The sequence below is a fragment of the Canis aureus genome, chromosome 2 (assembly GCF_053574225.1).
Source record: "Canis aureus isolate CA01 chromosome 2, VMU_Caureus_v.1.0, whole genome shotgun sequence".
Lineage (NCBI taxonomy): Eukaryota > Metazoa > Chordata > Mammalia > Carnivora > Canidae > Canis > Canis aureus.
The window spans coordinates 86989555-87017224 of record NC_135612.1 but is presented as its reverse complement, the minus strand read 5'-3'; the positions used below and the strand labels follow the sequence as shown (position 1 = coordinate 87017224).

General features: G+C 41.5%; 1 protein-coding gene and 1 long non-coding RNA gene across 8 annotated transcripts in view; one reads left to right on the top strand and one right to left on the bottom strand.

Annotated features, from left to right (window-relative positions):
• The window catches only part of PPARGC1A (PPARG coactivator 1 alpha), a 639247-nt gene that overhangs the window by 194595 nt on the left and 416982 nt on the right, over positions 1-27670 (bottom strand). The window lies entirely within an intron of this gene.
• On the top strand, positions 14534-19429 carry LOC144303132 (uncharacterized). Its single transcript, XR_013370126.1, has 4 exons — positions 14534-14624; positions 15282-15429; positions 17394-17563; positions 19126-19429. It is a non-coding gene; the product is annotated as an uncharacterized LOC144303132 (long non-coding RNA).

Sequence of the window (27670 nt, the reverse complement as noted above, 5' to 3'; positions counted from 1 at the left end):
AGAACACAGAAGTCAATGTAAAAGTAAACCCCGAGGTACCTAGGCCTGCTTTCAACCATAAAGTCCCGTAACACTTCTTATGGCACGCGTAATGGGTACTGGATAGATGGAAAATGGAATCTCCCTTAGGTAGCCCGTGTGCCAGAAGCATCAAACCAAAGGCACAGAATCATAAAACCACTTGCTGAAAGCAATAATAAGAATATGGAGTTTGTCCGCCCCCCTTCCTTTCAGGCAAATCTGCATTTAAGCCATAGATATCACACACACACACACACACACACACACACACACACACACACAGCATCCTCCAACCCTACAGGACTGCAAGAAGTGATTTTATTGTAGCAAGATTTCTTCTGCTATAGCTTCTAACCTTTGCTTGCTGATTAAGACTCATTATGAACACTCATTCCTCATCATTCTGTCCTCCCAAATATGCTGCAGCCTTTCAGAGCTACTTTTGGTTCCCTAAGCCCATCATGCTATGCTTGCCTCTGAGCCTTAGCAGATGCTGTTCATTCAGCCAAGACAACCCTATGCTCATCCCCTACCACCCACCTAACCCTTTTCCTTCAGGTGCCAGTGTTTGTGGAAGCCTTAGCTAACCCTCGCCCCACCTGCCATGCTCCTGAGAGATTCTCCTTCCCAGAGCATCTCATCACCTCCACGTTCTCCCACATATACTTCTAAGTTATAACCGCCTGCTCTTTGATTGCCCAGCTCAGCTATATGTCCCAAAAGAGCAGAACCTTAGTTTGTTTATCATGGTATCCATAGCTCCCAGGTTAATGCTACCATATTGTAGATAATCTATAAATACTTGTTTAAATGAATGAGAATGAATACCCCTGGTATTCAATAGTGTTGGGAATACCCAAATGCAAAAACGATCCTCAAACAAACAAAGCTTTGAAAGATAACTGCTAAAAATCTAGCATACTGAAGATTAATAACTTTTCTTGCTCTCTTAAGTGCTTAGAATATATTAATGTTTTGTATTTGTAGAAATCCTCCCAATAGTATCTATGGGTTTACCACTGTTTTAGAGAAAACTATATACAGTATGCCTATATGAATAGTTAATACATATCTATTATATACATATATTTATGCAAAATAGATATTATTTATAACACATAAGGAGTTATAACCATAAAAGAATTTGCACCATAAATTGTCCATTGTGTGTATGTGTATAAAATAGTATACTATACAATTCTTTGACCTCTAGGGAACAAATCTTACATTTGAACATTTCCTAATGCAAAGACTGTTACACAGAAACACAAGGTTGGAAAGACTGCCAGCCAGTATATATTTATCAAGCGCTTCTAATGTCCCCATCATTACAAGATCTAATACCTTCTAAACTTTCAGATTAATGGCTTTAGAATTTGGGGTGGAGTTTTCTTTTAATAATGCACATTTCAATCCTCGGTTAACAAGAGGTCATGTCAATAATTAATGGTTTCTGTAGCAGTTCAACACTGCATCACTTCCTTGACAGATTTTTTAAATGTATGCTTTGTCTTCATAACTAAGTGCAAGTGGATAAGGGAATAGGGAAGTGTGGCATGAGGCATTCGGGCTTTGCATTTTTAACTTGTGCTCTAAACTGTTCTTACATATTATCCCATTTGACAGGCACAACAAGCCTGCGAGGAAATTAGAGTGGAAAGAAGAACAAGCAAGAACAGCGGGAGACACTATTCTATGTGTTTCTAGAACTGCAGAAGCCAAAATGCAGAAAAGTTGTGAAACGTACCTAAGAACATAAATTCCATGAGACTAACGACATCATCTGCTTCCCCCCCCCCCACTGATTACCCCTAGCATGCCAGTTGGTCAGTAAGCATTTAATGAATTAATGAATATGTGAATGAATGAATGTATGAATGAGTAAAGGAAACTTAAAATTTTCATCAGAAATAGGACCCCAACTCTAATTTCCTGACTCTCAGTCTCATGAACTCACTCAATGTATGAAATATTTTGTTCTTAGCCAACACCTAGGCTAAGAACAAAACTCCTTTAAAAATGAATTCCTTTAAAAATGAATTAAAGGAAGAATAGTTACACATATCCAAAGCAGACAGTAAGTTGGTCCCCATCCCAAAAGGCAATACTTGAAGCTTTTTTTAATTGGCTTTTTTAAATAATTTGTCCCTACCATTAATGCTTACATATGTGTGTGTGTGTGTGTGTGTATATATATATATATATATATATATATATATATATATATATATGATTCATGAAGAAGAATAATAGAACCTTGAGCCTCCTTGTCAATAATTTACCAGGTACCCTGAATGCACAGAATAACAATGCCAACAGTAATACTGTCTGTTATATAAATACCACATTCACTATACTACGTACCATGCAAATATTCACGCAACAATTAAACAGCCCGGCCTGACCACAGTAGTAAGGCACCCCAGATTGTAGTAAGCAGAACTGATGCATACTAGGATAGATCATTTTCCTACACCAATTACTAGGATACTACATTATTTGTAAGAAAACTGCCACATGCTTTCGAGAAACATAAGGAACCTCCTGTTCCATTGCAGTCAGAACTCTGTCAGGCTCTCTGAAGAGTACATTCTTGCTGAGAAACACACTGGCCATTTCCTGATCACTGGAGAACCAAGTTGCTGAGCTCAGGTCCAGCTCAGAGGTGGAATCACTATGCTGACACACACAAGGCTTCTGCAGTCACCACGACCCTGCAGACAATCAACAGAAAGGCAAGAGCACCAAAGATACAGGCACAACGTTTCAGCAATTCCTGCAATTCATAGTGGGGGGATGTGGGAGGAATGATGCCTGACCCCCTGACAAAGTACAAATCAAATCAAGTTGGAGGGAGAAAGAAGCATCCCCATCCAATACAGAAATTGGCATCTGTTGCTAAAACTGCTTTGGAAAATGCTAAAATAAAATAAAAGTATCTAAGCATCTCAGCCTGTAAGAATATGGCAGCTGCAATCAGAACATCCTTGTAAGTAGGAGACTTGTTTGAATTGAGTTTTCCCATATCCATTTAAAATGAAAAATAAAGAGCTCTTCAGAATCATATTGTTGACCTGGAGGGACAGCCTGTTCCAAGCCCAATCCCCGAAGGCCAGTCACAGATGACAGGGCCACTCCACTTTCTGGAAATGATGGTCACTCCAGAGACAAGGCCAATTAAGAGAGATGGGCAGGCAGATGGCTTTGCTCTGAGTAGGGGTGTAAGACAAGGGAAGTTCTACAGAATGAGGAACTAAGTCTTCTCTCTTTTTGTATGCCCCCAGCACCAAACACAATGCTGCTCAATAAAGATTTGTTGAATGAATCAAAGAGGTGATTAATCTAGAATTAGCAAAAATTAACCCAGGAAGCAAAACACTTGACCCTGAGAAAGTGCTCAAGCAAACGCTGTCTCAGATGCTTTCCTGTCCGGGCAGGGGCAGGGCCGGAGGAAGGCTCTTCTACTCTGATCCCAGGTTGGGAGTATGTCCTTCCTCCTGGAAGAGGCCTCAAAGGGAACTCAAGAGGAAAACTGAGCATCCAGGCAATGACATGAAGGAGCCTACAATGGGTCAATCCTGCTCTGGGAGCCTACCTTGTATCATCTGGATTAATTCTCCAACAACCCTGCTGCAAAGCCATTTTTATAAGTTTCATTTGACCAAGGAGAAAACAGAGACTGGGATGCCTTAAGTCAGGAGCTCAAAACTTCCCACGAACAAGGCAGAGTAGAAATGGGAGCACAAGCTTCTGAAACCCATGCCACATTCTCTCCTCCATACCCCAGGCCTTTCAGCAAGTAGACTAAAAAGTTAACACGTGACCAAGGTCAAAAGCCAAGACACAGAGAAAGAAGAATGAAAAAAAAAAAAATCGTTACGGAGGAACCCTGCAACACTGGAGTGAAAAATCATTGGTGCTGAATTTCCTCAAATCTAGCAAGCTTTCCTTATCTCCTCCCAGGCAAGATCTCAGTTCAACAGAATAAAACGAGTTTCCAGGCACTGCAATTTGGAAGGAATCTACTGTGGGGTTCTTTTTTTATAACGTGCATCGAACAATATAATAAATGATTCTTGCATCAACTACTGCTTGGTGATTGTTTCCCCTCCTTCCAAGTCCGAGGGAAGGGAAGTTTCAATCATATTCCCTTATGTCTGTCATATGGAAACTACAACTCTCTTAGTAGTTCCATTTCTACCACTGTGCTGGTACAGAGAACAGGAATAGACCGGACTGTGTTCCTACTAATATTATAATTACAGTCGGGTAATCTTATTACTATCATGCTCCATTCTCATTGTGTGCCAGGTATTGTTCTAAGCACCGTATACATTATTCCATTGTATCCACAAAGCAACCCTATAAATTTTTATTAGATGTCTCCACCTTAAAAAAAAAAAAAATCCAGAAACTGGGAGCTTGAGCGTTCACCTAACTTGCCTACCACGTGTGCACTCAGAAAATAGCAGAGTTGGGATTTGAACTCATGTCGGCTTGACCCCAAGACCCATCCTCTTAACCACAGCAACATGAAGGGTGCGGTTCTGTGTCTGTTAATCGTACCTTTGGACAAGCTACATATTCCCATTTTCACAGAGTGATTGAAAGACTCGATATAGCCCATTAATTTTATACCCACTTGTATCAAAATGTCTTCAGTTCCCTTTGCAGCTTCTCTGCTTCCATTTTAAACTGTGCTCCTTCCCTCTGCTGCTCCTGCCATTCTGTGCACACATCAGAATGAAGTCTGGGGCTCTTTCTAGCCTAATCTTCCAACATTTGACGAGCCAATGAAAGCACCTTCTCTACTTTCAATTAAACAATATTTAATTCGCACAGCACTTCCTTCCTGAAAAATTCAAAGAGCCTTAGGTGCTTTAATCAGATTCTCTTGGTACCTAAATTATTGCTTAAGTTTAATTGTGTCCCCTTAAGATGACACATTAGCCTTATCCCCTAATCCCGGAATCTGAAGGAAATTGGCCTTAGTCCATCTTCCCTTAGAAAACAAGGGTTACAAAAACAAACAAACAAAACAAAAGGTCGGACTCTGTGTACATAGTACTAAAAAAAAAATTGAAGAAGAGCAATATTCCGTGTTACCGCATTATAGAATCTCATCAGAATGATGATGGTATTTAACAATTACTGAGTATATTCTGTGTGCCAGGTAACACACTAAGCGTCTTCCGTAGACTATTTCTTCCTTCAACACAACAGTGAATCGCATCAGACACCAACTCACTGTAAAAGTAGACTGAACCCCTGCAACACACAGAGAAAATGACAAATGGGGACAGAGGACAAAGTTCACTGGACCCACACAGCCAGAATGAAACACTGACATCAAATGATCCCTGGTCAGAAAATGTTTGCCAATTCCTTCCATGAGGAAGGAGTAATGGTCGGAAAGTAAATTCACATTTGCAGCAGCATGTTGGACGTTAACCAAGCTCTGCCTGTTTCAGCTATTTGATATCTTTGGTTCAGAGTTTACCCTTATAAAACAGGGACTATTGCCATCAGCCCCATTTTACGGATGTTGATACTGAGGCTTGGAAAAGGTAAGCAACTTGCTCATGGACAGAGAGATCATCAGGATCAGAGACAGAGCTTGGACCGAATTCCCAAGTCCAAGCTCTTGACCACTAAACTGAAAGACTCTCATAACAGCTCGTTCCCTACCTGCGGTCTCCAGGCTACTGAAAAGTAGCACATATACAGATGATAGAAGGAAGGGGAAATGATTTTTTTTTTTTCCTAAACAGCACAGCAAAGGCATAATAATTTCTTGAGTGACTGGGATGCCATTCAGTACCCTTAAGACTAATTTTCTCAGTTCTATCCTAAGGGCTTGAAACAGTCCACTGGGCACCTTTTCCTTCCTAAAGGAACTTCAGAATTAAAAACAGTTATCATTTGTGTTTGACAATTTTTCCTGAGGTCAAAAGGAAAAAAAAAAAAAGAAAGAAAGAAAGAAAGAGAAGAGTAGAAGTTTCCAGATAATGTGAATTGGAGGTAAAATATCCCAGTCTGCTCAGATGCCCATGCCATGAGCTAGTAATAAGCTGAGGATTAGAACCTTGGTCACCTCATTTCCAGGCAAACCCTCTTTGTACTACTATTCTGGCCATTTTCTCTGTGGCTCAGCTTAAACCCATCCCGCCCCCGTCCATGTAATCCCTGTATGTAGGCAGTAACCAGTTAAAGGCTCCCGAGCAGATTTAAAACGTTCTGAAGCTCCAGGAGCCCAGAGTTCTTTTGATCCTGCCTGGAAGATTCAGCAGAGAAGCTTTAAAGTATACCAGTCAGAAAGTACTAGAGAAAAGGGCTGTTTTGTTTCCTGGGGTGAAAATCTTCCAGGGGGTTGAGGAGAGAAGTGATCTGTATGGCAGTCGGTCTTCCTGCTAATGAAACAGGCTTTTCTGATGGGCATAAACATTCACCCAGATTGAGCAGAGGAGGGGAACGCAGAAAACACCACTAGTAATAAAGCCCGTTGGCTATCTCATTCTAGGCAGATGAACTGCAGCAGACACAACGCTAGGTAGAGTGCTCGTGTCCAATCCAAATCTGACAACAATCTGCCAGGTAGGTACCAATAATTTCATTTCTACAGATGAAGGAAAAAGAAATGAAAGAATGGAAGCAAACTTGTTGGGTGCTCGCAACGATGCCAAGGGACATTTTCAGATTTCCACCTCAAGTTTGTGGCATTTCAAAGTCCGCATTCCTTCTCCAAGCCCCACTGTCTCAAGACCAGCAGTGCAGCAGCGATGCATCTCCAAGGTTGCAAGAGGGAGGAGCATGCATGTAAAAATACATAAAATACCACATAAGGGAAGAAGCTGAGGATAGGGTAAGAAAGGAAGTTGGTCAGGCTTTGCAAGAAGGGCCACCGCAGCAGAGTCCTATCAGAAATGACAATGACTGGACACCACCAAGGAATGGATCTGGTCTCCCCAACAGACACCAACAGAAGCAACAATCAACAGAAGAGGGGTGAGACTATCCCAGATTCAAAATGCTTACCCCTTCCTTCCATGAAGGATTGATGGCCCAAAAGAAACTCATATTTACAACAGTATATTTGAAATTGATCGTGTCCTACCAAAATTAGGAGTTTAATATAATTTAGTGTGAGTCTAAATCATTGTTAGATAATCAATCTCTTTTTGTGACAAGTTCCAATTAGCCCCACCCCCCCGCCACCCGCCCCACCCCATCCCCGCCAATGGTATTGATTATATCAAAGTTTTTCAGGTCTAAGTAAAGTCTGCAGAGAAGTAGAGCACGCAAACAAGGACCGGCAGGGGCTTATTGGTCTTATTCATACTGTGCTGCTCGGTAGGAAATAATGTAGGAAAGTCATGTAGATCGACTCTCGGAGGGAAACACACACACACACACACACTTTGACTTTTGCATCTTGCCATGAACTGACTCTCCTTCTAAGTGTCCTATTCTGGTGTATAATTCCTCTCTGACCTCCCAAACACCCTTTGAAAGACGCAGTCACCATTTGATCATGTCACCGTCCTGCTTCATAGTCCTCAGGGTCCTGGGCAGGATGGTATATAAAATCCAAATCCCCAAGATTTGCAACTAAAGGCGTCTGTGATTCTCTCCATGACTGTCTCCTACCACCCTCCCACGCTACCCAAATACATTCACGTCCTCACTTTGATTTTTACTTTCTTCATTCCCTTATCTGTACAGGCCCGAGATCCTCACCCGGCCCCTTCTCATTCTCTGCATTCTCTGCATCTCTCAACCTTCAGCTAAAGAGTCCCTTCTGTGAGAAAGTAACTTCTCCAACAAGGAGCAGAGCCCTCCTGGAGCATCACCACGGACCCACCCCTTGCCTCTTCATCCTAATTCTCATTTACTTGCTTATTCCTCTGGTGGACCGTGGGGAGGAAATGAGTCATATTCAGTTTTATATGTTCATTGATTAGGTAAATGAAACAATGAAGAATCCCTTTTAAAAATACAGAATGCTTTGAAAGGTGAAGTAAATTCTAGTCAGCCTTGCACAGGGAGCCTGGCTTTGAGGCCAATCCAGACAAGCCTCACAGGCAAGAAGAAAATGAGGCTATGGAGAAAGTATGTTCTTCTCATCTTTAGCAGGATTGATGGTCTGCATGACACAAACAAGAGGACCCTCCACATTCATCCAGACTTGGCTGTTTATAAACACTTTCGGAACTCCGATGGCATTTTCTCTCCTGATGAAATGGAGCGATGGAGCCCAACAAAGATTGAACTCTTACCTCTTACCAGCAATTTTCATGTGTCGCATCCCTTAGTGCCTGAATAGGTAAGCATCAATCACCATTTCTTATGCAAAACCCAAAGTCACATGGAAAGTGAGTAGTGAGGTGATTCCAACCCAGTTGTTGAAACTGAGCTCCTTCCATTACAGGGCAGCATCTACCGATGAGAAAAGTCCTTCTATTCATTCCTACCTGTCTCAATCCAAAAGGATTTCCCAGTCAGAACTGCAGAACAGGAAGCAAGTTCACTGCTTCTCATTCCCACTACCACTCAGGCCTGGTCCCTCTTCTCCATCCTTCTCTTGTTCCCACTTGTCCTCCCTGCCACTCTGCTTCCCATGAGAAAGCTTCCTAACATGTTCTGTTTCTATAAAACAAGGAAAGCCTAGACAAAGGAAACCTATAAAGATCTGAGCCAGGGGTCAACTAAATTTTTCTGTAAAGAGTCAAAAAGTAAATAATTTCAGGCATTGAGAGCCATACGGTCTCCATCATAACCATTCCACTCTGTCATTTGTAGCATGAAAGCAGCCATAGACAATACATAAATGAGTGAAGAGGGCTGCATTCCAATAAAACTTTATTTTCCAAAACAAGTGGCAGGCCATATTTGGTCCATGAATTATAATTTGCCACCCCCTGGTCTAGGTCAAGGGCAATAAAATAAATTTTACTCCTTGTACCAGCTTTGATCAGTGAGTAACTAGCTTCCAGCTTGGTGTTCACAAAGACTCTAAAGTTGTATCTATGGGCCCTCAGTAAGATAGATTAGTGATGTCTATCCATTAGTGACGTCTGCTTTGGGTGTCAGAAGGACCATGGTGGTGCATGTGCCACATTAGCCATTTGGGGATAAGCTTTGAATGTCCAAATGAATTACAAAGAAGCTACAAGACAATGTATAGTTTTCAAAAAGCCCAAGACGCACCAGAGCCGAGTAGTGACCAAGCCACCACTCTGCCACCACCTCTTTCCCTAGTAAATTTCATCTCACTTCTATCCTAAATAGGTCACGAATCAGGAACCCATGATGTGGAAAAAGAAGAAAGCAAAAAATAAAAAAAAAGTCTATCTGTAAATCAAATCTAAAAGTAAATCGCACTCTGAGAAGTTGGATTAGGCAAGAAGTCCTTTTTTATCTAAGTTTTGTACGTCAGATTACCTAGGATTAAGAAAGCATCCAGCTCTCTCCGTAGCAAAAGCAACTATAGCAGGTGGGAACTGTTTTTCCTTTTTTAAACAGACTCACCATTAATAACCACCAAGAAAGCCCTTTCTGCAAGCAACGCTGTCGTCGACAATAGGGAGAGTTCAAGAATTGTACTTTGAGTTAATATTGAACTTGCAAGTAAATACATAAAGCTTCAGCACCATAAAGCTAATTTAAAAGGGACATTTCTCTTTATAGTTCCCTGGAGTATTGTAGACTCGATGATACTCTTCTGCCATAATGTAGGATTCATTAAAGAACTGAAGCTGTAATTGTCTACATCAGTACGTGCGGGCCGACTGGATAAATCGCCCACATGAATTGGTTAATTCAACCTCAAGTCTTTGGTGTAAAGGTCTCCACCCGACCCCTGGCAGGTGGGCAGGAAACCCAAGGCTGGATTTTCCTGCGAGAATATCAGAGGAGGAAATTCAAAGAGAATTGCCAAAGCATGATAATCTTTACAAACATTAGACAATTTCTCCTTCATAGTTTTTTTTTCCCAAGTGGAAAATGATAAAATAGATAAAATTATATAATATATATAAAACACATACGTGTATATATTTTTTTAATACGTGTATATTTTTAAGATTTAGATGATAATCATTTATATTGTTTATTGAGATCAAAATTGTTTTTCTCACCAAACTGGAGAAGTATTACCATTTGGCCATTTATTGGCAAATCTTTTTTTTTTTTTTTTTTTTTACCGTCATGTTTCTATATTATCTCTGTAAAATGTCAAGGTAAAAACAGAGTGGCAAGGAGAGGAAAGTAAGCCCTACGCGTAATGGTAACTTTTTAATTAATCAATGAGAAGGCCATGTGATAACAGGAGACATAGAATAACACAACTTTTACCCTGAACTCCGTACCGATTTTACTGACAGCAATTCTGGAAGAGCAAGAAAATGCAGAGGACATCAGCCAGCTATAGATATAATTTTGTCTGTTTAAGATTTCTGTGCATTATCATTCATAAAATATGTATGGCTTTATTGACTTCCCAGGGAGAAGGAGAGGTTGCTTCCCTTTAGAATATAAAAAGTCAGGAGAAGCTTGAGAGTCGATAGCTCTCATCCTAAATGCTGTGGTGGCTGGGTGAGTGGCCTATATCCGAATGTCTGGATCCCCTTTAGCTGTCGTCAAGTTTGAGAGTGATTCCAGTGATTAAAATTCCAAACGGGCCAGTGTGACCCAAATCAGCAATGGAGACCCTCGATTTACTATGTATCGTGAACATTGCGACCGACTCACGGAAACGTATTTTATCTATTACGATAAAAAGAGGCATCTGTGATAACAGGAAGCCCTGGAGATTCCCGTGCCCGCGTTTTATTCCGGCGGGTTACAGGCAGCAAAGAAAGCAGCATATGCAGCTCTCCTAGCAAGCGCAGAGCTGCAGAAATACCCAGGGCCGCTCCCCCAGCGCCTTCCTGAGCCTCGCTATTCCCTACCCTCTTCTGTGGAAGTTATTGCTGTATTAGACGTTGTTGAACATATTTGATATGAAAGCATTGTCTGTTTGCTACCAGTATCTAACGAGTCTCTCCCCCAGAGTTGCCAGCAAGGTGCTGATTAATTAACTGAAGTAGTGGAGCTGAATCGTACAACAGCTGTTTAGAGAATTGTCATTAACTTGGTCTCCTTTCTCGTCTATTAGCTTGCTTGCAGCGCTCCCACTAAAATGCAAATCTGGGAAACCCAGCATCACAATCTACCTTCACCTCTGTGCCCTATTTGATGGAAAAAATAAATAAATAATAACCAACCCTGGATGGTCTGAGCTGACTTTTTTTTGTTTGTTTGGTTTTCAAGGGAAGTCAGAGGAGGAAGGAGAAACAGACAGAAGGTCCAAGAAGGGGTTTTGGAAACTTTGTAGAAGTTACAGCTGGGCCTGTCGCTTGTCACTGGCAGCTGACAACAGGGCCGGTCCTTTGGGCCGAGTGTCCCACCCCGAGCTCAGGGGACAGTTCAGCTATCGGCCGGTCTCTCGCAGGGACCCCTTCCCTGGAGGGGGGCAGGCACCTGCGTGGAGAGACGAAAGGCAGGGAGCTGCGCGGGGAGGCAGATGTAGCTGCTGCTCCGGAGTGAGGACGGTTGGCGAAGGAGTCCAACCTGTAGACCTCAGCTGCCCCAAGAACAAGGCTGATTATTCATAGGAGCAGAATCTGGATTAAGTGGCAGATTGGAGGGAGGGTCGAGTTGATGAGACCCAAGCGCGTCATTAAAATGTTCTGTGCCGAGGTGTAGGGACTCAGACCAAATAAAAATGATGGGATTTTTTTTTTTTTTTTAGGTTTCTTTCTTGCTTTCCTCCTTCTTCCTTCCTTTATTCTTTTCTTTCTCTTCTCCCTTCTTTCCCCATCTTTTCTTCTTTTTTACGTGTATTTCTAAGTCTACCTGGCACCTTTTGTGAAAGGCAACAACGTCTTCCATACACGGGCCAACAAAATTAATTCATAACAGAGGCTGTCACCATTTCATCCCAGGTATCGCCTGATAACCCCGGTAAGCTCTGCTTATTCCCTCTGACATGAATCTCAGAGACTCGGTACCAGAGAGCTCAGATGTTAACACCTTCTGTCGCTGTACCCGTTACCCCGTGCAATTTCGTCTGCGTGGCACCCCCTCCACATTGGACTCACTTCATAAAATGCATAAGATTTTTTTTTAATGTAAAGAAGTAGAAATTAAAGATGTAGTTAAATAGCACATAATCAGGTCATCAGGGCAGATAAAAGAAGCAAATACATCCCCCCCAAAAATGCAGCAGGTGCTTTTTTTTTTTTAATGAAGCAGATAAATGCAGAAATGAATACACTGATACAGACAGAGCATCTGCCTCATGATAAAATTAAGTCTTGTGACAGAAATAAATCACTGTGGGGGAGAATGTAACCCATTATCCAATGGGATTTTTCCTTTTCTTCTTATGTGACAGGACTTATTGGATTCCCTGACGCTAGGCAGCTAAGTGCATCCACAATTTGATGATAAATCAGAAAGACTGCAGGATTTGAAATTTAACAACTACTTATTTTTCTGTGATGTAGAGATAAGGGAAAAATTTCGGTGAGTAACTATTAAATTGGGAATCTCCTTCTTCCCTGATAATCTGATCTTCTGGTACTATGTCATATCATCACACAATGCCAACAACCAGCAGTGAGTAAAATGGATTTTGGACTAAGATGAATAAGAGAACTACTTATCTTTCCCTTTCTTTCCCAATATTCAGTTTTATCTAAAGAGTACCACAGAAAGGTTACTTTTGACATAAAAATATACTGCTCTTATTACACTTTCCTTTTTATCCCCTTCAATATTTTAAAAAATGGCAATAAAAGCATGTTTTTCTTTTTAAAACATTTTCACATTTGAACAATAGAAAAGGAAAATCCATATATCATGTTAAAATCCACAGGAACTAATAGAGCTCAGGACTACTTTACCATGTTTGATAAATGTGACTTGAAAAAAACATACCTTTACCTTTTAAGGATTTCCTTTGTTATAATATGCTATTAATTAGTGGGGGGGGGGGGATAATTCATCTCTCCAAGGTGTACTTTCATTTCCTCATGTTGAATCTTTGCAGTACCTCGGTTCTTTCCTAACATCCGCACCAATCATGAGCTCTCAAACTGAACCATATAGATTGCCCTTGTAAGAAACGGAGAGGGAGAAATCAAATGATTTTTTTCCCCTCATAATTTTTTCAAGTGAGAACATGGTACATCTTCAAAAGGAACCTGATCCATTGGGTAAAAATATAGGAACGATCTAGCGAGTGACACTGCAGAAAATACTCAGAAACAGTGCATTGTTGAGCCTAGGCATATTTCAAAAGCCAAGCCACAATCAACTTTCTTGTAAAGTAAATCAAGCTCACTATAAAGTTGCTATCACTGATTTCTTTTCTTTTCTTTTCTCTTCTCTTTTTTCTTTTGCAACCTGTCTTGTAAAGGGGCAAAGGTGGGGTTGGGTAGAGAGGCATTAAACATTGATCACTGGTAATTACGGTAATCTCCTTCAAGAGTGTTAAACGCTGCAAAGTCAGCCCGTCTTCGGAGAGTTAACTCCATGTGACAACACAAGGAAAGCTGTTACAGAACTGTAAACTCCTACAGCTGGGTACCAGCCTTTAATTAGAGTGTGGCACCAAAACAGACGCTCCTCGAGTATCCAAAGAGATATCCTGAATCTAGTAGTTCAAGAAGTAAGAGATCTAATCAGCCAAATCATACATCTATCACAAAACATACTGAGAAGAGAAAGAGCGGGCCGTACAATCAGCCAAATGCCATGACTGTCGGGAAGAGAGTCATTCACTATGGTCTGTTATTTAGTTGTTCTGTTTCACACACACTGGATGATAAAACAGAAAACCTGAAGACAAACATTTCCAGGAGGATCTGGAAATCTGGAACATTCTTCGAGGTTTTAGGAAATTAGTTTGACCTGATTTGTCATTTCCAAAAAGCAGAAGTCACTGATCTTGCAATTTGCCATCGAGAGAGTGGAAAGGGTTCTACAAAAAATCAAGCAAGAGGTCCTGGCATAATCCTAGCATTAATTATGGTTCTCAAAAGTGCATGTTTGGGGGAGCCTGGGTGGCTCAGTTGGTTGAGTGGCTGACTCTTGATTTCCGCTCAGGTCATGATCTCAGAGTCCCGGGATCAAGCCCTACATTGTCTCTGCACTCAGCAGGGAGGCTGCTTGAGATTCTCTCCCCCACCACCCCACCTCCGTCCACTCTTCCCACTCAGGCTTTCTCTAAAATCAATTAATCAAAAAAAATTAAAAAATCAATTAATCAATCTTTTTTTTTTTTTAAAGTGCATGCTGGTTTATTGTTTTTTTTTTTTTTTTTTAAACATGGCAGTATTTCCCTAGCTTTGTTTTCCACTAAAACAAAAACAAAAAGAACGAGACACAGTATTGAATTGGCAAGTTCTCCATAGAATCCTCAAGATAAAGAACTAGAACATGTACCTCGTAAAGCCCTTCATTCCATGTGACCACCTCACAGTTTGGATCCAGCTACCTGGCCTGCCATATACACCCACAAACATCCCACTTACTGGGATTTTCTTTCTTCCAATCAGGTGTGCTTAAAACAGTTACAGGGGAAAATGGACCCATACAACTAGGCCTGGGTACATCACAGGATCTTGAATCTTTTACAGAATAGAAATAATTTGAAATGGAAAGCCATGTTCATGCCAATATTGTTGGATTTATGTAGTCTGATCCTCTCTTGATTACCATGGAGAAATCCATTTTTATGATCACATAAGGAATCATAGACATATTTGAAAATTCTGTCCATGAATAAGAGATCAAGTCAAAAGCATCTTGTTTTCTAAAAGGGAAGCTATAGGACCCAGAGATGTGGATGTGTTACCCCAACCCATAAAGCTGGTTAGCAAGTGGGTCAATCTAAAACACACATCCCCTAACTCAGAGGCTAGTCTTTCCATTCTGCTTGCCCAATATTGCATCTTCTTATCCTTATCCTTCTTATCCTAAGGCACTGAAAGGGAAATAACAAAGAAATCAAAGATATGTTCCTACAGCCTCTGGGAACTTAGTTGAATATATCTTCAACAGTACATAAGACCTAAAACAGACATCCAGTAGATGAAAGAACATACCTAGCATAGGAACATGTGCAGTCAAAGAAGATTTGAGTGAGGAAGAAGCAAACACAACCATGAGTATTCCCCATGTCAGGGGATTCATTCAGTTGACATCTATTTCAGGAGCCAGCTACACAGACATCTTCTCAAGAAGCATCCTAGGCCCAGACAACAGCAGGTACCTTGAAGACCTTGAAGCAGAAATGAATTCCAGAAAGAGGAAAAAGACCAAAGTGGCTACAATTGATTAAGCAGGAGATGGAGTAAAGAGGTATGCAGGGGTCAACTCCTATAGAAACTTTTAAACCACAGGAAGAAATTTGGCATTTGTTTTGATGGCAAAAGGAAGTGGGTAGAAGATTTTAAGCAAAGATATGATATGATCACATTGATTTTTTTTGATTTTTTTTAAATATTACTTTGATTACAGTATGAAGAAAGGATTATAGGACTGAGATACATACATGAAAGTCCTTTTAAAAAAATGCTAAGGTAAGATCTAAATGGAAGCAGTGGCATTACATAAATAGCACCATGATCTTAAACAATAATAATGCAGTGATATTTCTCAGAGAATGTCCTAAACTTTGGCACTAGCCAAAAGCATGTGGCATGTCCACATTCTGAAATGATGAATGATGGATCTTTGAAGCAAGCAAGAGGAAACTGACTTTGGGCATCATTGGGTTGAGTAGTCACTGCAGTTCAAGCCATCTGTGCTGCAACCACAGATTTAAAAAATCCAAACTCTAACAGAGGCAAGTCTCTGGTACTCAAAGCTGTGACCATTTCAAAATTTTGTTATCTAAGTTTTCCAAGTTGAATTGAGGGAAACCATATATGTAATATATATATGTATATATTGCAAAAAGGGCCCCATGATCCTCTTGCTTCAAAAAGGGGTGGCATGAGTGATGTGAGGGACAGAAATATAGGCTCTGCCTTGAGAAGAAGCAACACTTCATGAATTTAGGGATCAAAGTCCAGATCACTTGGGACAATTAAAACACAACTGGTGATTTCCTGCAATGAAGGGATAGTAAAGACCTGTACTGCTCTGAAGTCAAGCCAGTTAATCTCATTCTGCCAGTCTCCATTCAGTTTCAGTAGTGACTGTGCACTACTAACACAAGGCAGATTTCACCTCTCGACTGCTGCTTCTTGATGATAAATGTCCAGGGATGCTCAGATAAGAGAGAAAATGAAAGAGACAGGTTATAAATCTCTTTAGGGAAATTACTGATTGTGCTATTGGTCTTTGGTAAAAGATAAATAATTAAATCAACAGCTCAAAAACCACACATTATGAAAAATTCAAGTTCTTAGTTCCAAAAAGGCAAACTGCAAGAAGACCAGGCTTCATAAAGAGACAGATTTGGGTTTGAGTCCTGGTTCCACCGCCTTGCTACTTGAGTGACTTGCTGATCCACTTTTTTTTAACATCTCTGTGCCTCAGTTTCTTGATGTATAAAGTGAAAGTCATACTGACTGACAGCTGGTTGTTGGGAGAGTTAAAATGAGACCATATCAGTAAGGCACTTAGCAGGTACATAAAAAATGCTCATCCTGTGCCAGCTTGTTCACCCTTTTCACCCTAGTAGAGGGCTTTCCAATAGCATTCAGGACTTAGACTCCCCCTGTGCTATAGACTTGAGTATTTGTGTACCCTTCCCCCCCCCCACAAATTCATCCATTGAAACCTAATCCCTAATGTGATGATATTTGGAGGTAGGGCAGGTGGTTAGGTCACAAGGATGGAGCCCTCATGAATGGGATTAGTGTCCTTATAAATGAGACCCCAGGTAGTTCTTTTGTCCCTTCCACCAAGAAAAAGGAAGCAGGCCTTCATGGGATGCTGAATCTGCTGGCACCCTGATCTTGGACTTCCCAGCCACCAGAACTATAAGAAATAAATGTGTGTTGTTTAAGCACCCCCAGACTGTGGTATTCTTGTTATAATATCCTGAGCTAAAACAATCTGGTTACAAACAGAGATAAGGTCTTCAAGAAAATGAGAATCCTTAAGATGAGATCCTGAGGAAATATCCTGGGTCCCTAGGTTATTCCTAAGAAAGAGGATTTACATTTAAAAAGCAGCAACAAAGAGTCTTGAAGTTGATGACCTGAAGAAAATTATAGCACTAAGTTTGTAAGGAAATTCATATTCATATTTTTAAAATATGAAATAGAGGGAGTGCTTTTGAAAACAAAAGATATAATTCTTTTTCAAAACAGGTTTGCAAATCTCAGAAGACAAAATAAATAGAAACTTAAAATAGGGTGCAGAAACCTATGATCCTAGGAATTGTGAGGAATGGAGTCGGTCTGGTGTGCTGGAGAGCGCACAGGATGGCAGACCTGAGAGTCCTGTCTTGAGTTGACCACTACCAGCTGGGTAACCTTCGGTAAGTCATCCCCCCGTCCCCTTGAGAGTTTGCTCATCTGTTAAATGAGCTAATTAGCTAAGACAATCCCAACAGATCCTGTCATATCCGGTATTTTTTATACTTCTATGGCCCTAAGGTCACAAGACTGAGAGAGTAGCGTTGAGTGTCCTATGAGTCACATTTTCATTTCTATACACGGCTGGAAGTTCTTGGATTTGAGGTGCTACACCCAAGCTAGAGGAGATAACACAGAGTTGGACCTATGAAAATAACAAATACCAGGAGTGAGGGGGGAAAATGCAACAGAAGGGGAGAAAGGCAGGGGTCTCCCTATGGCATAGTAACTGGCAAGGACAATGCATCAGTTGGTTAATAAGAAAGATTGAGAAGAATCAGTGGAGGGATGTAAGGCACAGAGGTCATACCTACACAAACCCCAGAGATCTTATGATTCATTGTCACATGAAGAGAGGGATTCAGATCTAGAGTAAGGACTGGAAGAGTCTCAGCAAGAGGAGGTTCCCACTGAGGTTCGTAGGGGTGATATTACCCGCCAAAGTCATTCAGCTGAGGAGCAGAACTAAGATCCTTGGCTATTGACCTTAGAGCACCTTTTGCTGGGGAATCTACAGATCCGTTCATAAAGAGAAGGCTACAGTACCTATGTGGGGAGGGCTGCCAGGAATGTCCACTCCGGGGGAGTAGGAGTAATGGCTTTGCAACTTAGAGGTTTGTCCCTGAACATTAGTTCACTGCCAATTCACTACTCCTCTTCAGAGTACCATGGTGCTGAAATAATCTCAGGGAGATGCATAAACGTGCTACTCTACAGGAGCTGAGCAAGAAGATATGCTCAGGGAACTCTCTGGACCACACTCCATACTGTGTGTGACCTGTTAGTCCATTGGTCAGGGGACACCACTGATAGCCATGAGGTCTTCCTCTTGCTACATAGTAGACTGCTCCTCATAATCTCAACCTCCTGAAAGTTGAATGCTACTTCTCGCCCACTGATCAAGTCACATCTATGTAACTAGATGTGTCCTTACTAGAAAAGGGGAAATAAAAAGAAAAAATAATACTGCTGAGGTCAGCAGTGGCATCCTGATATTCAAAAATCTATGTGTACTAGCACCAATCCTCACGGCCATCATTCCTCAACCAACCCTACATCCATTTGACTGTCAATTTAGCCCATTTTCTGTAGGTATAATATCACACAGTTCCAATGTGCATTTATTCCAAGATGCTCATCTTTCCACATTTTGTCATCTGCAATTCTGATGTCTAATATTGCTTGGAGGGGGGAGGCATTCTAAGATCAATGGTATGTCATATTTTAATTGGCAGTGGTTTTTCATTGTGATACATAAAGTAATTGTGTGTCATACGATTACGGTATCTTAGACTTATTGAAATGCAGTATTTAAAGTGGAAATAGAGAACTATTTCAGCACTATCTTCCATAAACTACAGGACTCTCTCTCTCCCTCTCCCCCTCCCTCCCTCATGTATGCACCTGCAACTGTCACTCTCTCTCATTCTCTTATCCTCTCCTTATTTTACCTATGATCTATCAGATGCTTCCTCTGTGATAAGCACTATGCTGAGCACCAGAGATGAAATTATGAACCAAAAAAAACAAAACAGCAGTGGTGCCTGCCCCCGTGAAGCTCATCATCTACTACGTCTCTGTGCAGATATTGATCAAGTAGTACAAAAAATGCAAAGCCACAAGTAGAGCAAAGCACTTGAGAGGAGAGGTCCACAGTGCTGTGAAGGAATGCAGAACAGAGTAATGACCTAGCTGAGAAGACTTCCCTGAGAAAGTGAAAAAGTTGCTGAGATACCATGCTTGAGAAGTAAAGGTGATGGTTGAAAGCAGAGCCTTTTGTGTAGAGGGAATTTCATTTTGCAAGGCCCTGTGGTAGTTGGAAGCGAAGCTTGGAGAAAGTCATGTTGCTGGAGCCCAGGGAACAAGGGGAGGTGATACAGATGTGGGGTGAATTGGGTCAGGAGATGGACTACAGCAGGGCTCTGTCTTTATCCTCATGAAAATTTGAAGGTGTTGAAGAGCTAAAACCCAGGGAAAAGGGGTGGGAGTGCTAAGATGCTTAGATCAAAAACAGTGTTGCAGGTGCCACCTGGAGGGTGCAGGTTAGGAGGCCATTCCAGCAGACCAGACAGGAACTAATAGAGAAATACAGACTCGGGGCTGCTCTTCTTCCCAGCGCAGCCACACAGACCTCAGCTTGTCGGTGGGGGCCTTTCCTAGCCTCCTCTGCACACAGACCTTGCAGTGACAGCCTCGGAGCAATACCCAGAGAAGGAGGTCAGAATATTCGATAGAGGGTCCTCGTGTAGATGCAAGAGAACCTAGAACAAAGCCCCATAGATAAGGGGGCCTGGGCATGCAAAAGCAGAGAGAGGAAGCATAGTCCACATAGTCTTCTAGGCCTGGCCCAGGGGGAAGTCATGTGAGCAGCCTGGACACCCCCCCCCCCCGAACTTTCCAATACTTGGAAAGTACCCCTGGCCAGGACCTCATTAGAGGCACCGGAGACCTCACAACCAACTCGGGGAAGATAAAAGTTTATTTGAAGCCTGAAGAAAAAGTGCTCTTTATTTAAAGGGAACACAAAGGGTCCTTAGGAGCTTCTTCCCCCCACCTCCCTTGGCAGATATTGACTTACAAACCGATCTCACTCCAGTGGTTGGAATATATCTATTTCCAATCCTTGTACATCTACCCTATGAATTGCAATTTGATGAAGCCATATGAACAACTAATAAAGTCTCCGTGTAAAAATGCTATATGTTCTTAGGAAGGGAAAACATAAAACTTCAATCCATGTTTTATTAAAATCCCCAGGTATGCACAGTTTACAAAGCTAAACGCCAATACCTATAATTCACCCCCATGATAACGTTGGCCATAGAGTAACTGCTATCTCCAGCCGCATCCGAGTTTGGTTGCCCTTCAGAAGTACTGAAGATCTAACTCCTAATGGCTTTTTATATAAAAACAGTCTTTGATTGACAGACTCTAATCACTAGAAGGGCAGCAAACAAAAGCTGGGCAAAGTACAGTTCCCTGTTAAATTTTTTTTTCCTTGCAACATCTATAAGCATCTGATCACACAGTTGTGCAATTATTTGCTAACTGAAGATGTTATTATTCTGTTACTGTCTTAGAAAAATAGTAACCTTTCTTGGCAAAGATAAAAATATGTGGGTTCCTTTCCTGCAGTTTATATATCTTAAATCTTAGGTCATTTTTACAGCAGCTTTCTTCTGGACTCTCCCACCATTTATCTTTCCATTCTCAGCGAGGGCTAGTTTACTTAATACAGGAAGACCTTCACATAACTTTCTGGCATTAATTATTGTGGTGGCACAAACTCCCATGTGAAATATTTGCTGCAGTGTGTCCCGCAGCCTATTAAAAAAAAAAAAAAATACAGTGAAGGGAAAAAAAAAAAAAAAGGAAGGCAAAACACTTCTGATGATTATTCACTATTTTACAAGAATTTTACATAATTAATCAAGAGTTTTACGGTAGAGCACAGTGCCTCTCCCACACAGCCTTGCGCTAGGAAGCTAATATAAACGTTTTCAGACCGTGTCTCCAAGAAAAGGAAGCAAGAAAGGAAAGTGGTCAAGGTTCCTACGCAGGTTTCATTCTGAGAGCAAGGTCTGATTCTGCCCTTGGTAGGTGAGTTCTGGCAATGGAAGAGGGTTTTGAAGCAATGTGAGTGACATTAAAATAATATAGCCCTAAATGAAAACCTATAACCAGTTCTGAAGAGTCAATCAGCCCCTTAGGATGACAGGCGGCGAGAAGCTGCACATTTCAGGGCTGACAATGTGCTCTAGCTTCCTTCTTCTCCCTCTCCTTCTTGTGACTGCAAACAACTCTCTGTAAACTTCCATTCTGAGGAGAAGTGAAGTGGCTGAGACACAGACTGGGTCAATACTTTAAGGGACAGCTGTGGCGGGGGGCTGCAGAGAACTGACAAGATCTCTGTTGCAGAACACAACACTCAAGTCTGTTCTGGAAGCAATGGCAACCTCTTGCAGACAGACTATTGTTCTCGTCTGGCTTTGGGGCATTTCATGGTTCATCATGACCCCCTCCCCATCAGGAATATCTGCAGAGTAAATTGGTTGAAACTGGTCAGTTTATCCTACCGGTGCATACCTGTATCTTCTCTCCTAACCTCTGCTCCTCCTAAGCACGTCAAAAATGGGAAGGCCATGCCACCGGGAACCCAACATGGTCCCCTGATATAGAAAGCCCTGAATAAGAGTAGGTTAGTTCACTGGTTGGCCAAATAAACAAATCAAAGAAGACATTAGAAGGCTCTAATCGTTTAAGGGGTGACTTAGGAGTTAACCAGGCCTGGAGTCAAACAGTGGCCACTCATCTAAACCCGGGCAAGTCTCTAACTTCTGCTAACTTCAGCTTGCCCCATTTACAAAATGAGTATATTCATAATACACACTTCATAGAATTGTAAATGAAAGACTCATGCATGTGTCAACAAACTACTTATCTCGGTACCTAGAACACAATAGACCATGCAATAAATACGAACTTTCAAGGCAGCTTTGTGCAGGGTAGAGTACTTAAAATTGCTCCAGCAATTCAAAAATACTCTTAGAAGAATTTGATATTACTGCCCCCATTTGTTCACTAAACAGACCTCTCAGGTGATCCATTCATTTAACATTATTAAATGCCAACCGTATCCCTGCTCTGAGGATACACGTTGACTACAAGATTCCTGCCCTCACAGACATATTTTAGTGTAGAAGACAGGTAAGAGACACACCAAGAAATCTGTAACATGTCGTAAAGTAATGATGCATAATAATCCTTTATTCACTCATTGCGTGTGTATTTATTGATGACTGCTTTCTACAAATCACTGAACTTATATAACATTTTTTTTTCTGATCTCAGAACTTACATAACATCTTTCTCTGATCACAGGATAATTTTTGATAAATATATACCTAAAATATCAAGAAATAAAGAGATCGAGAATTAGAACTGCCCACATAGCCTCCTCAGAGCAGGCTGCTTCCTCCATGACATTTGCCCAAAAAGTACAGTAACGTTGAAAATTGTGACTGCTGACACATTCCAGGTTGGGGCAGGGTCTCCAAACACTGAAACTAAGATCTTGGTTTTAGAATAACAGAGAGTTCCCAGGAGTGTTAATTTCTACTTGGCATCATACAGAATTCCAGAGAACTGCTCAGAACCATCTGTTCAACTATGATAATGAGGGGCAGTGGGTTTCTTTGGGGAATGTGCCAGGATATATGAAGAACTGGTAGCAGAAGTGGGACCTTGCAGTTTTCAGAACAAATGGACGCACCACCATCATGCTGTCGGCTACCTATAAAACTCCTGGCTACCTGTAAAACCCCTTCTTTCTCCCATGACTACAAAATGAGTCAACTGAATAATAATAGACTTTAATTAGGATCATCTCCCTTTTTTTAAAAAAAGGTCAAAAATGTTTGTCCCTTCTCCCTGGAGCCCTTGGGCAAATGCATCCATGTAGGGACTTAGCCATCCGCCATCAGGACATTTGTTTCCTACCTATATTAAAGTCTTGATGAAAACAAAAATGTACCGCTCACGGGCTCATGCACACAATGCACTCACACACTCACGCACATACTGGAGACTCTCAAGGAGTTTAGGGAGCTTCGCCTTCCCGTGCTTGAAGAGTAAACAAGGCAGTTTGAGCCCAAGAGGGAATCTGCCAGGGTCCCTTGGCTTCCCAGCCTGTGGCCCTGGGAAAAATCACCTGGGACCATCTGAAGGCTGCACAGAGACTGCTCTCCTGGGTCCACAAGGTCCTGGACTTTCCCATTGAACTTCTCTGATTCACAGTCACTGCAACCACATGTAGCAACTCTAGCTCTTTCATGCTCAAATCCTGATTTCAGTCAGCTCAGGGCCTCTAGGGAAATAGGAGAATGGTAGGAAGAGGATACATTTCCACAAGCTTGTGGCAGCAGCTTCATGTGGAATCTGTGGCACCCTTAACGCCATTTGTGAACGAGTATCGCCTCTTTAAGGACAATTGGTGTTAGGTGCAATATATAATTTATTCTGGAGGTTACTGGTTTATGAAGGTATGGGAAAACTGCCAACTTATCATCTGAACTGCAGTTATGAGTAGTAACAAGGGTTATAATTTACATTCAAATTCTGTTTTTAAGTTAATGAGGTATCTAACGTGCAATCCAGCAAAAGACCTTTTGTGCACATAACCTCTTGCTCCCTAAAATAGAAATCTGGGTTTATATTACACCTTTCATACTCTGGGCCCCCTCATAGGAGCACTTACAATAGTTACTGAGAAAACAGTGAGAGAGCTACTTTCCACAAAATGGAGCTGCCATCATGTAGCCAATGAGTCTTAGAAAGCAGGAAATATTTTTGTGTAGAGTGTCAAGAGTGGTTAAAGCTAAAATTGCAGGATGCCTGTGTAGCTCAGTGGTTGACTGTCTGCCTTCGGCTCAGGATGTGATGCTGGGTCTAGGGATCAAGTCCCACATTGGGCTCCCTGCAAAGAGCCTGCTTCTCCCTCTGCCTGTGTCATTGCCTCTCTCTTGGTCTCTCATGAATAAATAAATAAAATCTTAAGAAAAAAAAAAAAAAAGAAAGCTAAAATTGCCAAAAGTATGTGACAAACCAGCCAAACTCATTTGCCAAGTTGCTAATTTCTAGGTGTGCATGGTGATATTAGGAAAGCCTATTGTTAAATAAATAAATAAATAAATAAAATTAAATAAAAGGAAAATCTATTGTCAAGAAGGACAGCTCAGCTCCTAAGGGTTGACCTGAAAGTTTTATGCTTCTGACACATTCATCAGACTGGACAATTTCTACTATTCACTCTTCATCTCCCTTCCACATTAGCATCTACAAGAACTCCTACCTTTGAAATACTCCATGGCCATTGCCAGCCCATTTCGATTGGACTCTCTCCTCTGCCCCAGCTTCTTGATGGCCTACCTGGTACTGAGCTACTCTTCTGCTCTGAATCCCCATTTCACAACACTTTCTAGATCTAGATCACTTGCCCTGAACCCACTCTGGCTGACTACCTAGCCTCCAAAGCTTATATTGTCCCTAAATCTGATAAAATATCAAAAAGGAGGACTTATCCAAACCTCATGAAATTTTTATTCATTCTGAAGGTGAGACAGGAAAGAAGACTAATGAATGAGATACTATTTCGGAAAAAAAAAACTTTTTTGTACATTCAAAATATACAGTGAATCCCACTGGGCTGCCAATGAATTCATTTGCAGCCCTGCTTTAATGACTGGGAAACAATGTTTTGTGATTGAGCAATCATTTCCATGTAAACAGTTCATTCTTCCCAGTTTTTTGTTTTTACAAATGCAATCACACAATTAATCTTATTAGAACACACTTTTACCAGGTTGCTCAGTGGTAAGATTCATGCACTTAGGCCCGAGTTGTGTTTGAGCATCCAGTGCAGGCAAAACTCTCTGTTAGGCATTGTGGAGGCAAGAGGGAAGAGTTGAGGATGACTCTTGCCCCTGGTGGAATTTACATTCCAGTTCCCACAGATTCTAAATTAGCAGAATATTAGTCAATTAATTTTTATTTTGCCATGTGTTAGGTAGTACAAAATTTTCCCTAAAATTCTAGTTTCAAGTCCAAGTTCAAGATGTGCTGAATCAATGAATTCATCATCATCACATACTCTTCTGGCTAAATACCCCCATCCAACTCCAGTTCAAACACTTCCTCCTTGATGTCTCCCCTACCCTGCCTACCCCCATATAGCTTCATTCCCTCACCCTCTTGTCCTTCATCTCTTCGTACTTGTGGCTCACGATATACCAAGAGTTCATGAATGGTCATCTTTTCAAGATTGCCGCCCTAATAGACCGTAATCTCCCTGAGACATGGTTCAGCTTTCTAGAACAGTCTCCTTACAGATCTCTAGGGCATAAAATAGCAAATAAGGACTTAAGAGACTAGAGTCCATGTTCTCAAGGATTTCCTCACCATCCTCATGTGAATAGCCGTCCCCACTCCCCCACACAAGCAATGGCTACTGCCATTCCCGCTAGCCCAAGTTCAATAAACAATTAATTTTTGGCAAAAGGAAATGCAGTAATTGCACACATCCTATGCCTGGACATTTAGTCACTCAATTCATACCTAAGAAAGTCACAGTTGTGAAGCACCACTACGGTGCCAAGAATTAATTACCCCCAAATAAGTTCTTGGGGAGGGACCAACTTTCTCTCATCAACATTCAAGGCAGATGCCATCACACAAAAGGAAAGAGGAAGAAAAAGCCCAGAAGCCTGAATAGGAAAGAACATTAAAAAAGAAAGTAGGGAAATAAAAGAAGTATATTATGGCAGCCACACGCCTTCTTCCTCACGCAATGCTGTAGGATGACGTGTCTGCAGGGAACCGTCCAAGACCCCATTCCTAGCATCAAGTGTCTGATGTTTCCAAACCAAGAGCAAGCTAAATATTTTTGTTTTCTTGGAAAGAGAATTCCTCCCTATTGCAGTAACAGAGCAGAGTAAATAAGAATAAAGCTGAGCTCACAGATACAGATGCAAAAGCACCAGGTGAAGCCAGCATGAACATGAGGCTCTCTGCACCTCAGGCTCTCACCTAGATCCTTTCTTTGGGTCACTTATAGATGGAGTTGGAAGCAGGAAGTTGCTGAAGGGGCTGGTTGTGGCAGGCTCAGGTGCTGTCAGACCCACTATCTGAACATGCAGATCTTTTGATGTTTGTATTCATTCTCTATTGTTGCATAATCAATGACCAAACCTTGGTGTCTTAAAAAGCACACATTTATTATCTTACAGTTTCTCTGAGTCAAGATTTGGGCACATCTTAGCTCGATCCTCTGCTCAGGGTCTTACCAGAGTCTTACCTCAGGGTCTTACCGGCATGAGTCAAGGTGCGGGCCAGCCTGTGCCCTCATCTTGAGCTCAAGGTCCTCTTTTAAACTTAGATTGTTGGCCTCTGTCAGTTCCTTGAGACAGTAAGACTGAGATGCTCAGCCCCTGGGGCCATAGGTAGGCCACAATGTGGCTGCTGCTTCACCACAGCCCAGAAAGGAGTGTCTGTCTCCCCAGGAAGAACCCTGCCCCTCTTTAAAGGGCTCTCACCTGATTAAGCCAGACCCACCCAATATGATCTCTCTTTTTAATTAATTCAGATTCAACTGATTTGGGACCTTAATTACAACTGTCAAATTCCTCCTCCCTTGCCTCTTAACGCAGCTTAATCACAGAAGTGACCTAGCATCATATGCACAAGTCTTGATACAATCAAGAAGATGGGATTATACAGGGCACATACACCAGGGAATCGAAGTCTTGGGAGCCCTTGCAAAATTCCACCTATCACAACATTGCAATCATCTCTTGACATTTACAACTTCTGGTTATTTCTGTAGTGTACAAAGATATAGGGGAAAGTAGGTGGAAACTCACTCTGGGGCAGGGTTACTGGGCTGAACCATATGAAATCCCCAATATTTTATCTTTTTTTTTTTTTGGCCAACTGAAATAGACAATATGCAGTATGCATAAGATATATGTGTGTGTGTGTTTCTGTATATGTATGTATATACGTCTTTGTGTATATACACACATCCATATGGATCAGATATGGGTATGGGCCTGGATGTTACAGGTAGAGATGGACATGGAACCAGTCTTTTTTCATAAAGTGACATCTCCCAAACCACTCTGTCACAGAGGTGCCCATAAATACTCTTCTCAGTCTGAAGCATATTATGTGTATTTGAGCTGAGATTTTGGTGGCTTTAGGGGTAAGATAGTTATTATTTACAAGAGGAAAACAAGAGAAAACTCATCCTCGATCAGGCTTTCCTCAGGAAGTCAGTGGCTCGAAGCCATTCTCCGTTTATAGTGGCGTATGTGTGTCTGTATGTGTGCGAGTGTGGCGTGCTGGTTCGTGCATGCACTTGGGAGACTCTGGAAGGAAATGCCTCCAAAGTGCTTGTCATTTCTGATGAATGAATTAAGTCAAGTCTAACAGGCAATTCATGCAATTCATACAAA